We start from the raw sequence: 16,937 nt of genomic DNA, 5'->3' as shown, positions 1-16,937 counted from the left end.
TCCTTCACACTTTTGATTGATTGATTGAAACTTGTATTAGTAGATTGCACAGTACAGTACATATTCCGTACAATTGACCACTAAATGGTAACACCCCAATAAGTTTTTCAACTTGTTTAAGTCAGGTCATGTGACCACCTGGCTCTGTTTGATTGGTCCAACGTCACCAGTGACTGCATCTGATTGGTGGAACGGAGTGAAACGTCACCAGTAAGGCAGGCACTTTGAAGGTCTGTCTGACAGACCAAAACAAACAAAGCGTGCATTAACAGATCGATAAAAATTAGTAGCGAGTAGCGAGCTGAATGTAGATAAAAGTAACGGAGTAAAAGTAGCGTTTCTTCTCTATGAATATACTCAAGTAAAAGTAAGTTGCATTAAAACTACTCTTAGAAGTACAATTTATCCCAAAAGTTACTCAAGTAGATGTAACGGAGTAAATGTAGCGCGTTACTACCCACCTCTGGTAACTGATGATGCCAGATAGAATGTTAGTCGTTAGTGAGCCTGCAAATGTCGTTTGTAGAAATCTTGGGACATTAAAATACACAATATAATTTATTTTGGTTAAAAAACTATTATCTTTATGGCAAATTAGAGGAGCTTAGTCAAAGTTGTATTGGGAACAAATCGTAAAATGCAAGTGTATTTTAACTGTTTTTACATACACAACTATGTGGTTTGTGGACGATACAAGAAGGCAGACAGGATCAACCATCTAAATTAAAATACAGGGAAGAATAATTGCGTTGAACACAAACATGTAGTGTTGTATTTGCGAGTTTGTATTTTTTGTAACGTTAGTTAGCTTAGCAGGTTGCGTTTGTAATCCCCGAGAACAGCATCCAGCTGAATTTGGGATAAAAAAAGGTGACTAGGGATGATGTTCGAAACCGGTTCTCCCGGTTGTTCGATAAGAAAAGAACCGATTCCATGGACTCGAATCCCTTTTTGAGAACCGGTTCCCGTTATCAAGGCTACTATAGTAAAGAAAAAGAGTTGGTTCTTTATTCGAATCCCTGGGAATGAATCCCGTCCCACAAGAAATGCCCTGTGGGACATCACAGGAAATGATGTAGCTCAGTCATTAGACTGAGCTACTTAATTTCCTGTGATGTCCCACAGGGCATTTCTTGTGGGACATCAGGAAATGACGTAGCTCAGTCTAATGACTGAGCTACGTCATTTCCTGTGATGTCACACAAGCAGCAAAAACAATGGACCGGAAAAAACGCCTCAAGGCATGGCTATTCACCTATAGTGATCCCGGAGACACGTTGTTTTTGTGTTACTGTATATATTTGTTTTTCTGAAAAATCCCACTTAATATACTTTGGGTAACAACAGTCAATATTTTTTTTATTTTTTTTTTAGGGGGGTAACAGTCAATATTTATTTATTTTTTTATTTTTATTTTTTTTCTTATAAAATAAAAGTGAGCTTTTGTTAAACCAAATATTGTGTTTTTTTCCATATACAACCACCTATCTGGATTTGATAAGAGAATCGATAAGGAATCGGTTCGATAAGAGGAATCGATAATGGGCTCGAACTCGATAATTTCTCATCAAACATCATCCCTAAAGGTGATTGTACGGTTTTTGTTCTGTAACGGGTCTGGATAGTTCTACTGTAACCAAAAACTTTGGGAAAAAATGTTGACAAAACTAAAGTAGAAAAATGCAAGAATTTCCATTTCTATTAGTTAGCCGGCTACTTTCTGATTAATTAAGAATAGTTTAAAAAATGATAGTCTGCAAATGTCGTTCGTAGAAATCTTGGGACATTAAAATACACAATATAATTTATTTTGGTTAAAAAACTATTATCTTTATGGCAAATTAGAGGAGCTTAGTCAAAGTTGTATTGGGAACAAATCGTAAAATGCAAGTATATTTTAACTGTTTTTACGTATACAACTACGTGGTTTGTGGACGATACAAGAAGGCAGACAGGATCAACCATTTAAATTAAAATACAGGGAAGAATAATTGCGTTGAACACTGTTGCGTTTTGGACCAGTTGTTCCTCCCAGGGAATTCAAGTCACAATTCGCTCCCAAGTTCTTTCCGACACTTAAAGCTGAGTTGAAAAACCACCAGAGAAAGAATAGGTATTTTGTTGTATATTCTCAAAGCTGGATGGTTCTACTGTAACCAAAAACTTTGGGAAAAAATGTTGACAAAACTAAAGTAAAAAAATGCAAGAATTTCCATTTCTATTAGTTAGCCGGCTAGTTTCTGATTAATTAAGAATAGTTTAAAAAAATGATAGGTTTAGTCGGATGAGACCATTTCTTATAATCGGATGGAAGGAAATATGTAATTTCCTCCAGACCGCAATTAGCATGTTACTTCCTGGTCAATTAGGATTAGTCGAACTCTAGCATTGTCATGAATGATTACGTTTAAAAAGTAAAACAAAATATCATAGAGCTGTATTTTTGTTTGTTTCTCAGTCCGTAGCCTATTCTTCTCAGAGCATTGAATTGATGGTAACTGGACTTTCCTCTTCACCAATTCATGCTCATAGAGCATAAACTGGGTCGCCAAGGTCTTTGCCGGATTAGAAAGAACCACCGACATAGGCTTCATCTAATAATTAATTGTTTGTAATGATAACTTGTTTTATTACTTCTTTCTACGCATTGTACTTATACTCTTGCTTTAGTTGACAATACACCTTGTCCATGGTTCTCACCATCATTATGCGCCAGAAACAACTAGCGCAGACCTGGGCAAAATACAATCCGGCCCGCCTGACATACATACTTTTTTTAGACCATTAACATCAAAACAGTAGCCGCCATTATGACGCAGTGCTGTTTTTAAACGACAGTAAGTCTTGAACTATATAAAGTATTTCAATGGTTGAAATATGCAATTTTGAGTGTTATACCAGTTATTATGGTAATCTATGTCACAGTAGCTCGGACCAAGAACAAACCAGAGTGGGGGGGTTTGTTTTCAGAGCAGCCGGCCCTAAGCCTAAGCAACTTTTTACAACACATTTCTGCACAAAAGTGACAATATATCACATTGAAGGTGTTTATTACCCTTTGCATTCATATTTTGTTACACTTTTGTTGTGTTTTGCTTGATTTTAAAAGATACAGAACAATCGAGGAGCTGGTCTGAGAAGTAAAAGAGGAGCGATGTTCATATGTTGTTAATATTCAGTGTTTTATTGTTCATAGTTAATATTGTAAATCCCTTTATTTTCATGTACATTTGGGTGTCGTATTCGGTAAAAAAATGGAAAATTCCATTCTGTTTTTTTGAGGTGGTCTGTCATAACTTTTTTAGAATTCTATCGGACATTGTGACTTTTGCTAATAGTGTTCCTGGGAGGGAAAAAAAGGACCCAAACTGTCAGGTGCAAACACTGTTGACATCTATTAATCAGACAAGAAGCAAGGAATCAACAGAGACAGAGTTCAATTTAGCTCATGAGGAGACACGTGTTTTGGGCTGTACTCTAGTTACAGATCCAAACTACGTTCTAAAGAAAAGCCCGTGCGCCTCCTCCATTTATTAGGAAATGGCCCTATTACATCACGGTGACTGAGGGAAGGGGGTCATCTCGACAACTCCAGTTGGACACAAACACATGACCATACAAAAATGCAAATATGTTGACACTTGGTGATATCGCCCAGTCTCTGTTTTGTCTGCATCCCGGAATCCAATGTTTGGCTTTGGCAGCCAGCAGGCCGAGTCTGGACACAACACTGATAAAGAGGCTAGCAATCTTTCGGATTGCTAGCTCTGCACAAATACAAAAATACCATTTCAGCACAAATCGACAATACTTTATAGTAACGGTCCTTAAGCATAAAGTTATGATGATAATATATACATAATTATTCTAACATTTCCTTCCTGTTTATCACATAACTTCCCCAGAATCTTCTTATCCCCAATAACTTCTTCTTGCGATTTTCAGTTAATAGTTCATTTCTTTAGGGCAAAGTTATGTCCACACTCAGAGTTCAACATCATTATATTTATATATATATATATATATATATATATATATATATATATATATATATGTATATATACTATACAGATACTGTATAGCAGATTTTTACAGCTAAATGTGTATACAGTCGTGGTCAAAAGTTTGTAAAGAACATCATGTCATGGCTGTCTTGAGTTTCCAATAATTTCTACAACTCTTATTTTTTTGTGATAGAGTGATTGGAGCACATACTTGTTGGTCACAAAAAATATATATTCATGAAGTTTGGTTCTTTTATGAATTTATTATGGGTCTACTGAAAATGTGAGCAAATCTGCTGGGTCAAAAGTATACATACAGCAATGTTAATATTTGCTTACATGTCCCTTGGCAAGTTTACCTGCAATAAGGCGCTTTTGGTAGCCATCCACAAGCTTCTGCTTGAATTTTTGACCACTTCTCTTGACAAAATTGGTGCAGTTCAGCTAAATTTGTAGGTTTTCTGACATGGACTTTTTTCTTCAGCATTGTCCACATGTTTAAGTCAGGACTTTGGGAAAGGCCATTCTAAAACCTTAATTCTAGCCTGATTTAGCCATTCCTTTACCACTTTTGACGTGTGTTTGGGGGTCATTGTCCTACTGCGCCCAAGACCCAACATCCGGGCTGATGATTTTAGCTTGTCCTGAAGAATTTGGAGGTTTTTCATTGTCCCATTTACTCTCTGTAAAGCACCAGTTCCATTGGCAGCAAAACAGACCCAGAGCATTGAACTACCACCACCATGCTTGACGGTAGGTAAGGTGTTCCTGGGATTAAAGGCCTCACCTTTTTTCCTCCAAACATATCGCTGAGTATTGTGGCCAAACAGCTCAATTTTTGTGTCATCCGAAAGGGACAAGCGGTAGAAAATGGATGTATGACCACAGAACTTTATCTTTGTCCATGTGATGTCAGATGAAACAAAAACTGAGCTGGCCCCACCAAACACATTTTTTCTCTCAATATGGCCCCCAGCTCTGAACTAGCGACTACATTTCCTTACTAATCCAGTTGAACGGCATTAATCCCCGAGTACATGGTAACAAAAAAAAAAACATGTGACGTTCGTCATTTCATTGAACTCTCTCCTGTCAGGACTCCCTTTATTTTTCCGTCTAGTTTGCGCCTCCCAGATTGAGTGGCCATTTGGCTGCTGTTGACAGGAGGCAGCAGCTATTGACGGAGCCCTGCCGGGGGAGGCGTGTCTCGGGCCCCCACGTCTAAAGCGTTTGTGGCGTTTTAATACACTGAAGCGGCCGTCCTCGCAGCCCTCGCCCTGCATGCTACTGCCATCGGGATCAATATGCGCCGGGTTAGTGAGAAATGGACCATCTGATGCACACTCAGAGGAGGGGGGGGGGTGATGAGGTAGTGACAGAGACAGAAACAGCAGGGAGGGGCTGACAAGGGGGACGGAGATGGCGAAAGGACCGTGATTAGCTTTAAAAGACACGAAGAAAGCGGTGGACGCATGAAAGAGACATTCAACGGGGAGGGAAAACAGATTGGCGGCGGCCGGAAAAAGAGGAAGAGTTCGGACACAAGGAAGGATGCGCGGGGAAGGGAGGTGGAGGAGGGAGGAAGGGTTCGGGGGGGTGTTCACAGAGATGGGGAGGAACTGAGGGGAGGGAGGTAAAATTTCCATCAGGTTTTCAATTGGGGCGGATCAATAGTGTATTAGAGCTCACCTTGACCCCGTCCCCCCACCCGCCCCCCCCTCCCATCTCCACTTCTCCCCGGCCCTGCACACGGGCCGGGCTACTCTCCCTCACAGCGGGGGACGGCGAGGGCGAGAGAATGCATTATGGCCTCTCTTTCTGCGAGCAAAGTGGCAGAAAATGGCACAATAAAAAAGCGAGAGTGTGCGGAAAGAAAAAAAAGAGAAAGTGGGAGACAGGGTTCTTTTTTTTTTTTTGGATATTATGGCGATTTTTTTGGCGGGGTTAGTGCTCATCTTACGATACAGCGACGGTACGACAATCGATAACATTGGATGAAAACCGACTGATACATCACAATAGGACGTATTCATCTGACGTCACGTCCAGCTATGCGAGGCTCCAAGTGGTGGGCGGCATTTTTCCTTTCTCCGAAAAAAAAAAGCATTATGGCCTCTCTTTCTGCGAGCAAAGTGGCAGAACATGGCACAATAAAAAGCGAGAGTGTGCGGAAAGAAAGAAAAGAGAAAGTGCGAGACAGGGTTCTTTTTTTTTTAAATATATATATTATGGCGATTTTTTGGGGGGGGTAGCGCTAATCTTACGATACAGCGACGGTACGACAATCGATAACATTGGATGAAAACCGACTATGATACATCACAATAGGTTGTATTCATCCGGCGTCACGTCCAGCTCGTTAACTATGCGAGGCTCCAAGTGGTGGGCGGAATTTTGCCTTTCTCGGGAAAAAATTGCATTATGGCCTCTTTTTCTGCGAGCAAAGTGGCAGAAAATGGCACAATAAAAAGCGAGAGTGTGCGGAAAGAAAGAAAAGAGAAAGTGGGAGACAGGGTTCTTTTTTTTTTCTATATTATGGCGATTTTTTTGGTGGAGTAGCGCTAATCTTACGATACAGCGACGGTACGACAATCGATAACATTGGATGAAAACCGACTGATACATCACAATAGGTCGTATTCATCTGACGTCACGTCCAGCTATACGAGGCTCCAAGTGGTGGGCGGCATTTTTCCTTTCTCCGAAAAAAAAAAGCATTATGGCCTCTCTTTCTGCGAGCAAAGTGGCAGAACATGGCACAATAAAAAGCGAGAGTGTGCGGAAAGAAAGAAAAGAGAAAGTGCGAGACAGGGTTTTTTTTTTTTTTTTTTAATATATTATGGCGATTTTTTGGGGGGTAGCGCTAATCTTACGATACAGCGACGGTACGACAATCGATAACATTTGATGAAAACCGACTATGATACATCACAATAGGTCGTATTCATCCGACGTCACGTCCAGCTCGTTACTATGCGAGGCTCCAAGTGGTGGGCGGCATTTTGCCTTTCTCTGAAAAAAAATGCATCATGGCCTCTCTTTCTGCGAGCAAAGTGGCAGAAAATGGCACAATAAAAAGCGAGAGTGTGCGGAAAGAAAGAAAAGAGAAAGTGGGAGACAGGGTTATTTTTTTATCTATATAATGGCGATTTTTTTGGTGGAGTAGCGCTAATCTTACGATACAGCGACGGTATGACAATCGATAACATTGGATGAAAACCGACTATGTTACATCACAATAGGTCGTATTCATCCGACGTCACGTCCGGCTCGTTAACTATGCGAGGCTCCAAGTGGTGGGCGGCATTTTTCCTTTCTCCGAAAAAAAATGCATTATGGCCTCTCTTTCTGCGAGCAAAGTGGCAGAAAATGGCACAATAAAAGCGAGAGTGTGCGGAAAGAAAGAAAAGAGAAAGTGCGAGACAAGGTTGGTTTTTTTTTTGATATAATGGCGATTTTTTGGGGGGGTTAGCGCTACTCTTACGATACAGCGACGGTACGACAATCGATAACATTGGATGAAAACCGACTATGATACATCACAATAGGTCGTATTCATCCGGCGTCACGCCCGGCTCATTAACTATGCGAGGCTCCAAGTGGTGGGCGGAATTTTGCCTTTCTCGGAAAAAAAATGCATTATGGCCTCTTTTTCTGCGAGCAAAGTGGCAGAAAATGGCACAATAAAAAGCGAGAGTGTGCGTAAAGAAAGAAAAGAGAAAGTGGGAGACAGGGTTCTTTTTTTTTTCTATATTATGGCGATTTTTTTGGTGGAGTAGCGCTAATCTTACGATACAGCGACGGTACGACAATCGATAACATTGGATGAAAACCGACTATGTTACATCACAATAGGTCGTATTCATCCGACGTCACGTCCGGCTCGTTAACTATGCGAGGCTCCAAGTGGTGGGCGGCATTTTACCTTTCTCCGAAAAAAAATGCATTATGGCCTCTCTTTCTGCGAGCAAAGTGGCAGAACATGGCACAATAAAAAGCGAGAGTGTGCGGAAAGAAAGAAAAGAGAAAGTGCGAGACAGGGTTTTTTTTTTTTTAAATATATATATTATGGCGATTTTTTTGGGGGGATAGCGCTAATCTTACGATACAGCGACGGTACGACAATCGATAACATTGGATGAAAACCGACTATGATACATCACAATAGGTCGTATTCATCCGGCGTCACGCCCGGCTCATTAACTATGCGAGGCTCCAAGTGGTGGGCAGCATTTTGCCTTTCTCCGAAAAAAAAGCATTATGGCCTCTTTTTCTGCGAGCAAAGTGGCAGAAAATGGCACAATAAAAGCGAGAGTGTGCGGAAAGAAAGAAAAGAGAAAGTGCGAGACAGGGGTTTTTTTATTTTTATATTATGGCGATTTTTTGGGGGGGTTAGCGCTAATCTTACGATACAGCGACGGTACGACAATCGATAACATTGGATGAAAACCGACTATGATACATCACAATAGGTCGTATTCATCCGACGTCACGTCCGGCTCGTTAACTATGCGGGGCTCCAAGTGGTGGGCGGCATTTTACCTTTCTCCGAAAAAAATGCATTATGGCCTCTCTTTCTGCGAGCAAAGTGGCAGAAAATGGCACAATAAAAGCGAGAGTGTGCGGAAAGAAAGAAAAGAGAAAGTGGGAGACAGGGTTCTTTTTTTTAAATATATATTATGGTGATTTTTTTGGGGGGTAGCACTAATCTTACGATACAGCGACGGTACGACAATCGATAACATTGGATGAAAACCGACTATGATACATCACAATAGGTCGTATTCATCCGACGTCACGTCCGGCTCGTTAACTATGCGAGGCTCCAAGTGGTGGGCGGCATTTTGCCTTTCTCTGAAAAAAAATGCATTATGGCCTCTCTTTCTGCGAGCAAAGTGGCAGAAAATGGCACAATAAAAAGCGAGAGTGTGCGGAAAGAAAGAAAAGAGAAAGTGGGAGACAGGGTTCTTTTTTTAATATATATTATGGCGATTTTTTGGGGGAGTAGCGCTAATCTTACGATACAGCGACGGTACAACAATCGATAACATTGGATGAAAACCGACTATGATACATCACAATAGGTCGTATTCATCTGACATCACATCCAGCTCGTTAACTATGCGAGGCTCCAAGTGGTGGGCGGCATTTTACCTTTCTCCGAAAAAAATGCATTATGGCCTCTCTTTCTGCGAGCAAAGTGGCAGAAAATGGCACAATAAAAGCGAGAGTGTGCGGAAAGAAAGAAAAGAGAAAGTGGGAGACAGGGTTCTTTTTTTAATATATATTATGGCGATTTTTTGGGGGAGTAGCGCTAATCTTACGATACAGCGACGGTACAACAATCGATAACATTGGATGAAAACCGACTATGATACATCACAATAGGTCGTATTCATCCGACATCACATCCAGCTCGTTAACTATGCGAGGCTCCAAGTGGTGGGCGGCATTTTGCCTTTCTCCGAAAAAAAATGCATTATGGCCTCTCTTTAAGCGAGCAAAGTGGCAGAAAATGGCACAATAAAAGCGAGAGTGTGCGGAAAGAAAGAAAAGAGAAAGTGCGAGACAGGGTTCTTTTTTTTTTTTGATATTATGGCGATTGTTTCCTGAGATCCAGGGTCAACGCAGCCGTCTACCAGCAAGTTTTAGAGCACTTCATGCTTCCTGCTGCTGACCTGCTCTATGGAGATGGAGATTTCAAGTTCCAACAGGACTTGGCGCCTGCACACAGCGCAAAATCTACCCGTGCCTGGTTTACGGACCATGGTATTTCTGTTCTAAATTGGCCCGCCAACTCCCCTGACCTTAGCCCCATAGAAAATCTGTGGGGTATTGTGAAAAGGAAGATGCAGAATGCCAGACCCAAATACGCAGAAGAGTTGAAGGCCACTATCAGAGCAACCTGGGCTCTCATAACACCTGAGCAGTGCCAGAAACTCATCGACTCCATGCCACGCCGCATTAACGCAGTAATTGAGGCAAAAGGAGCTCCAACCAAGTATTGAGTATTGTACATGCTCATATTTTTCATTTTCATACTTTTCAGTTGGCCAACATTTCTAAAAATCCCTTTTTTGTATTAGCCTTAAGTAATATTCTAATTTTGTGACACACGGAATTTTGGATTTTCATTTGTTGCCACTTCAAATCATCAAAATTAAATGAAATAAACATTTGAATGCATCAGTCTGTGTGCAATGAATAAATATAATGTACAAGTTACACCTTTTGAATGCAATTACTGAAATAAATCAAGTTTTTCAAAATATTCTAATTTACTGGCTTCTACCTGTATGTGTAAAGCATTGTGAAACTTTAGTCTTGATAGCTGTTTCGCCTCATAGAGGGGAATCTATATTTTTTTAACAATTCCTAAGTTTATGTAATACATTTTTATGATTGGTGTTCACTGCAGTCACTGACTCTTCTCGGCAAAACGTACAGTATATGCGTAGGGAGCGCATGCTCACATTCAAAAGCAGTCATAGGCCTCGGTCACACTCAAGGTCAATTGCGATTTTTTTGTATGTATCAGATATTTTCATGTCAGTGTGAACAGTGAAATTCCTTTTTTGGTCAAAAGTTGACATACATTTGTAAAGAACATAATGTCATGGCTGTCTTGAGTTTCCAATACTTTCTGCAACTCTTATTTTTTTGTGATGTAGTGATTGGAGCTGATACTTGTTGGTCACAAAAAACATTCATGAAGTTTGGTTCTTTTATGAATTTATTATGGGTCTACTGAAAATGTGAGGGTCAAAAGTATACATACAGCAATGTTAATATTTGCTTACATGTCCCTTGGCAAGTTTACCTGCAATAAGGCACTTTTGGTAGCCATCCACAAGCTTCTGCTTGAATTTTTGACCACTCCTCTTGACAAAATTGGTGCAGTTCGGCTAAATTTGTTGGTTTTCTGATATGGACTTCTTTCTTCAGCATTGTCCACACAAAGTCAGGACTTTGGAAAGGCCGTTCTAAAACCTTCATTCTAGCCTGATTTAGCCATTCCTTTACCACTTTTGACGTGCGTTTGGGGTCATTGTCCTGTTGGAACACCCAACTGCGCACAAAACCCAACCTCCGAGCTGAAGATTTTAGGTTGTCCGAAAGAATTTGGAGGTAATCCTCCTTTTTCATTGTCCCATTTACTCTCTGTAAAGCACCAGTTCCATTGGCAGCAAAACAGGCCCAGAGCATAATACTACCACCACCATGCTTGACGGTAGGATTTGTGTTCCTGGGATTAAAGGCCTCACCCTTTCCAAACATATTGCTGGGTATTGTGGCTAAACAGCTCAATTTTTGTTTCATCTGACCTCAGAACTTTCCTCTAGAAGGTCTTTTCTTTGTCCATGTGATGTCAGATGAAACAAAAATAAAATCACAAAAGGAAATCACAGGGAAACCTGCGAAACAGGCTTGTAGGGATGATATATAGCCTCTGTGTTTTTTCCTGACCTCACGTATATACAGTATATATATCTATATATATATATATATATATATATATATAAATACATACATATACATATGTATATATGTATGTTATGCATATATATAGATGTATATATATATAGATGTATATATATATATATATATATATATATATATATATATATATATATATATATATATACATATGTATGTATATATGTATATATATGTATATTTTTATATATATATATATATATATACATATGTATGTATATATGTATATATATGTATATTTTTATATATATATATATATATATATATATATATATATATATATATATATATATGTATGTATGTGTGGGAAAAAAATCACAAGACTACTTCATCTCTACAGGCCTGTTTCATGAGGGGGTTCCCTCAATCATCAGGAGATTTTAATTTTAAAAATTAAAATCTCCTGATGATTGAGGGAACAAAATTTTAGTAAAAACAGTCACTTTTGCCTCTTTGAGCTGTAATTTGACCCCCTTAACATGTTTCCAAACTCACCAAACTGGACACACACATCAGGACTGGCAAAAATTGCGATCTAATAAAAAACCCAACCCCAAAACTCAAAATTGCGCTCTAGCGTCCTCGAGGGAAAAACACAGACAAAATTGCTTGTAACTTCCGGTAGGAATGTCGTAGAGACATGAAACAAAAATCTCTATGTGGGTCTGACTTAGACCTAGATTTCATACACTGACATCTTTCAGCAAAAATCTACAGGAAGTTTGCAATTCCCCCTTCTAAACAAAATTTTAGTAAAAATTTTGCCTCTTTGAGCTGTAATTTGACCCCCTTAACATGCTTCAAAACTCACCAAACTGGACAAACACATCAGGACTGGCGAAAATTGTGATCTAATAAAAAAAAACAACCCCAAAATTTAAAATTACGCTCTAGCGCCCCCTAGGAAGAAAACACAGACACAACTGCCCCTCGGAAGAAAACTCAGACAAAACTGCCTGTAACTTCCAGTACGAATGTCGTAGAGACATGAAACAAAAACCTCTATGTAGGTCTCACTTAGACCAACATTTCATGTATTGACAACCCCCAGCTAAAATCTACAGGAAGTTTTCAATTCCCCCTTCTAAACAAAATTGTAGTAAAAACAGTCACTTTTGCCTCTTTGAGCTGTAATTTGACCCCCTTAACATGCTTCAAAACTCACCAAACTGGACAAACACATCAGGACTGGCGAAAATTGCGATCTAATCAAAAAAACAAACCCTAAAACTCAAAATTGCGCTCTAGCGGCCCCTAGGGAAAAACACAGACAAAACTGTTTGTAACTTCCGGTAGGAATGTCGAAGCATGAAACAAAAATCTCTATGTAGGTCTGACTTAGACCTAGATTTCATACACTGACATCTTTCAGCAAAAATCTACAGGAAGTTTGCAATTCCCCCTTCTAAACAAAATTTTAGTAAAACTTTTGCCTCTTTGAGCTGTAATTTGACCCCCTTAACATGCTTCAAAACTCACCAAACTGGACAAACACATCAGGACTGGCGAAAATTGCGATCTAATCAAAAAAACAAACCCTAAAACTCAAAATTGCGCTCTAGCGGCCCCTAGGGAAAAACACAGACAAAACTGTTTGTAACTTCCGGTAGGAATGTCGAAGCATGAAACAAAAATCTCTATGTAGGTCTGACTTAGACCTAGATATCATACACTGACATCTTTCAGCAAAAATCTACAGGAAGTTTGCAATTCCCCCTTCTAAACAAAATTTTAGTAAAACTTTTGCCTCTTTGAGCTGTAATTTGACCCCCTTAACATGTTTCCAAACTCACCAAACTGGACACACACATCAGGACTGGCAAAAATTGCGATCTAATAAAAAACCCAACCCCAAAACTCAAAATTGCGCTCTAGCGTCCTCGAGGAAAAAACACAGACAAAATTGCTTGTAACTTCCGGTAGGAATGTCGTAGAGACATGAAACAAAAATCTCTATGTAGGTCTGACTTAGACCTAGATTTCATACACTGACATCTTTCAGCAAAAATCTACAGGAAGTTTGCAATTCCCCCTTCGAAACAAAATTTTAGTAAAAACAGTCACTTTTGCCTCTTTGAGCTGTAATTTGACCCCCTTAACATGTTTCCAAACTCACCAAACTGGACACACACATCAGGACTGGCAAAAATTGCGATCTAATAAAAAACCCAACCCCAAAACTCAAAACTGCGCTCTAGCGTCCTCGAGGGAAAAACACAGACAAAATTGCTTGTAACTTCCGGTAGGAATGTCGTAGAGACATGAAACAAAAATCTCTATGTGGGTCTGACTTAGACCTAGATTTCATACACTGACATCTTTCAGCAAAAATCTACAGGAAGTTTGCAATTCCCCCTTCTAAACAAAATTTTAGTAAAACTTTTGCCTCTTTGAGCTGTAATTTGACCCCCTTAACATGCTTCAAAACTCACCAAACTGGACACACACATCAGGACTGGCAAAAATTCTGATCTAATAAAAAAACCAACCCCAAAACTCAAAATTTCGCTCTAGCGCCCCCTAGGAAAAAACACAGACAAAACTGCTTGTAACTTCCGGTAGGAATGTCGAAGCATGAAACAAAAATCTCTATGTAGGTCTGACTTAGACCTAGATTTCATACACTGACATCCCTCAGCAAAAATCTACAGGAAGTTTGCAATTCCCCCTTCTAAACAAAATTTTAGTAAAACTTTTGCCTCTTTGAGCTGTAATTTGACCCCTTTAACATGCTTCAAAACTCACCAAACTGGACACACACATCAGGACTGGCAAAAATTGTGATCTAATAAAAAAAAACAACCCCAAAATTTAAAATTACGCTCTAGCGCCCCCTGGGAAGAAAACACAGACACAACTGCTCCTAGGAAGAAAACTCAGACAAAACTGCCTGTAACTTCCAGTAGGAATGTCGTAGAGACATGAAACAAAAACCTCTATGTAGGTCTGACTTAGACCTAGATTTCATACACTAATATCCTTCAGCAAAAATCTACAGGAAGTTGGCAATTCCCCCTTCCAAACAAACTTTTAGTAAAAACAGTCACTTTTGCCTCTTTGAGCTGTAATTTGACCCCCTTAACATGCTTCAAAACTCACCAAACTGGACACACACATCAGGACTGGCGAAAATTGCGATGTAATAAAAAAAATAAAAAAAATAAAATAAAATCAAAATTGCGCTCTAGCGCCCCCTAGGAAAAAACACAGACAAAACTGCTTGTAACTTCCGGTAGGAATGTCGTAGAGAGACATGAAACAAAAATCTCTATGTCGGTCTGACTTAGACCTAGATTTCATACACTGACATTCTTCAGCAAAAATCTACAGGAAGTTTGCAATTCCCCCTTCTAAACAAAATTTTAGTAAAAACAGTCACTTTTGCCTCTTTGAGCTGTAATTTGACCCCCTTAACATGTTTCCAAACTCACCAAACTGGACACACACATCAGGACTGGCAAAAATTGCGATCTAATAAAAAACCCAACCCCAAAACTCAAAATTGCGCTCTAGCGTCCTCGAGGGGAAAACACAGACAAAATTGCTTGTAACTTCCGGTAGGAATGTCGTAGAGACATGAAACAAAAATCTCTAAGTAGGTCTGACTTAGACCTAGATTTCATACACTTACATCTTTCAGCAAAAATCTACAGGAAGTTTGCAATTCCCCCTTCTAAACAAAATTGTAGTAAAAACAGTCACTTTTGCCTCTTTGAGCTGTAATTTGACCCCCTTAACATGCTTCAAAACTCACCAAACTGGACACACACATCAGGACTGGCGAAAATTGCGATCTAATCAAAAAACCAAACCCTAAAACTCAAAATTGCGCTCTAGCGCCCCCTAGGGAAAAACACAGACAAAACTGTTTGTAACTTCCGGTAGGAATGTCGTAGAGAGACATGAAACAAAAACCTCTATGTAGGTCTGACTTAGACCTAGATTTCATACACTGATATCCTTCAGCAAAAATCTACAGGAAGTTGGCAATTCCCCCTTCCAAACAAAATTTTAGTAAAAACAGTCACTTTTGCCTCTTTGAGCTGTAATTTGACCCCCTTAACATGCTTCAAAACTCACCAAACTGGACAAACACATAAGGACTGGCGAAAATTGCGATGTAATAAAAATAAAAAATAAAAATAAAAAAAACCTCAAAATTGCGCTGTAGCGCCCCCTAGGAAAAAACACAGACAAAACTGCTTGTAACTTCCGGTAGGAATGTCGTAGAGAGACATGAAACAAAAACCTCTATGTAGGTCTGACTTAGACCTAGATTTCATACACTGACATTCTTCAGCAAAAAACTACAGGAAGTTTGCAATTCCCCCTTCTAAACAAAATTTTAGTAAAAACAGTCACTTTTGCCTCTTTGAGCTGTAATTTGACCCCCTTAACATGCTTCAAAACTCACCAAACTGGACACACACATCAGGACTGGCAAAAATTGCGATCTAATAAAAAACCCAACCCCAAAACTCAAAATTTCGCTCTAGCGCCCCCTAGGAAAAAACACAGACAAAACTGCTTGTAACTTCCGGTAGGAATGTTGAAGCATGAAACAAAAACCTCTATGTAGGTCTGACTTAGACCTAGATTTCATACACTGACATCCCTCAGCAAAAATCTACAGGAAGTTTGCAATTCCCCCTTCGAAACAAAATTTTAGTAAAAACAGTCACTTTTGCCTCTTTGAGCTGTAATTTGACCCCCTTAACATGTTTCCAAACTCACCAAACTGGACACACACATCAGGACTGGCAAAAATTGCGATCTAATAAAAAACCCAACCCCAAAACTCAAAATTGCGCTCTAGCGTCCTCGAGGGAAAAACACAGACAAAATTGATTGTAACTTCCGGTAGGAATGTCGTAGAGACATGAAACAAAAATCTCTATGTGGGTCTGACTTAGACCTAGATTTCATACACTGACATCTTTCAGCAAAAATCTACAGGAAGTTTGCAATTCCCCCTTCTAAACAAAATTTTAGTAAAACTTTTGCCTCTTTGAGCTGTAATTTGACCCCCTTAACATGCTTCAAAACTCACCAAACTGGACACACACATCAGGACTGGCGAAAATTGCGATCTAATCAAAAAACCAAACCCTAAAACTCAAAATTGCGCTCTAGCGCCCCCTAGGGAAAAACATAGACAAAACTGTTTGTAACTTCCGGTAGGAATGTCGAAGCATGAAACAAAAATCTCTATGTAGGTCTGACTTAGACCTAGATTTCATACACTGACATCCATCAGCAAAAATCTACAGGAAGTTTGCAATTCCCCCTTCTAAACAAAATTTTAGTAAAACTTTTGCCTCTTTGAGCTGTAATTTGACCCCCTTAACATGTTTCCAAACTCACCAAACTGGACACACACATCAGGACTGGCAAAAATTGCGATCTAATAAAAAACCCAACCCCAAAACTCAAAAT

This window comes from Nerophis lumbriciformis, linkage group LG04, assembly GCF_033978685.3.
Source record: "Nerophis lumbriciformis linkage group LG04, RoL_Nlum_v2.1, whole genome shotgun sequence".
NCBI lineage: Eukaryota > Metazoa > Chordata > Actinopteri > Syngnathiformes > Syngnathidae > Nerophis > Nerophis lumbriciformis.
This window is presented reverse-complemented; position numbering follows the sequence as displayed.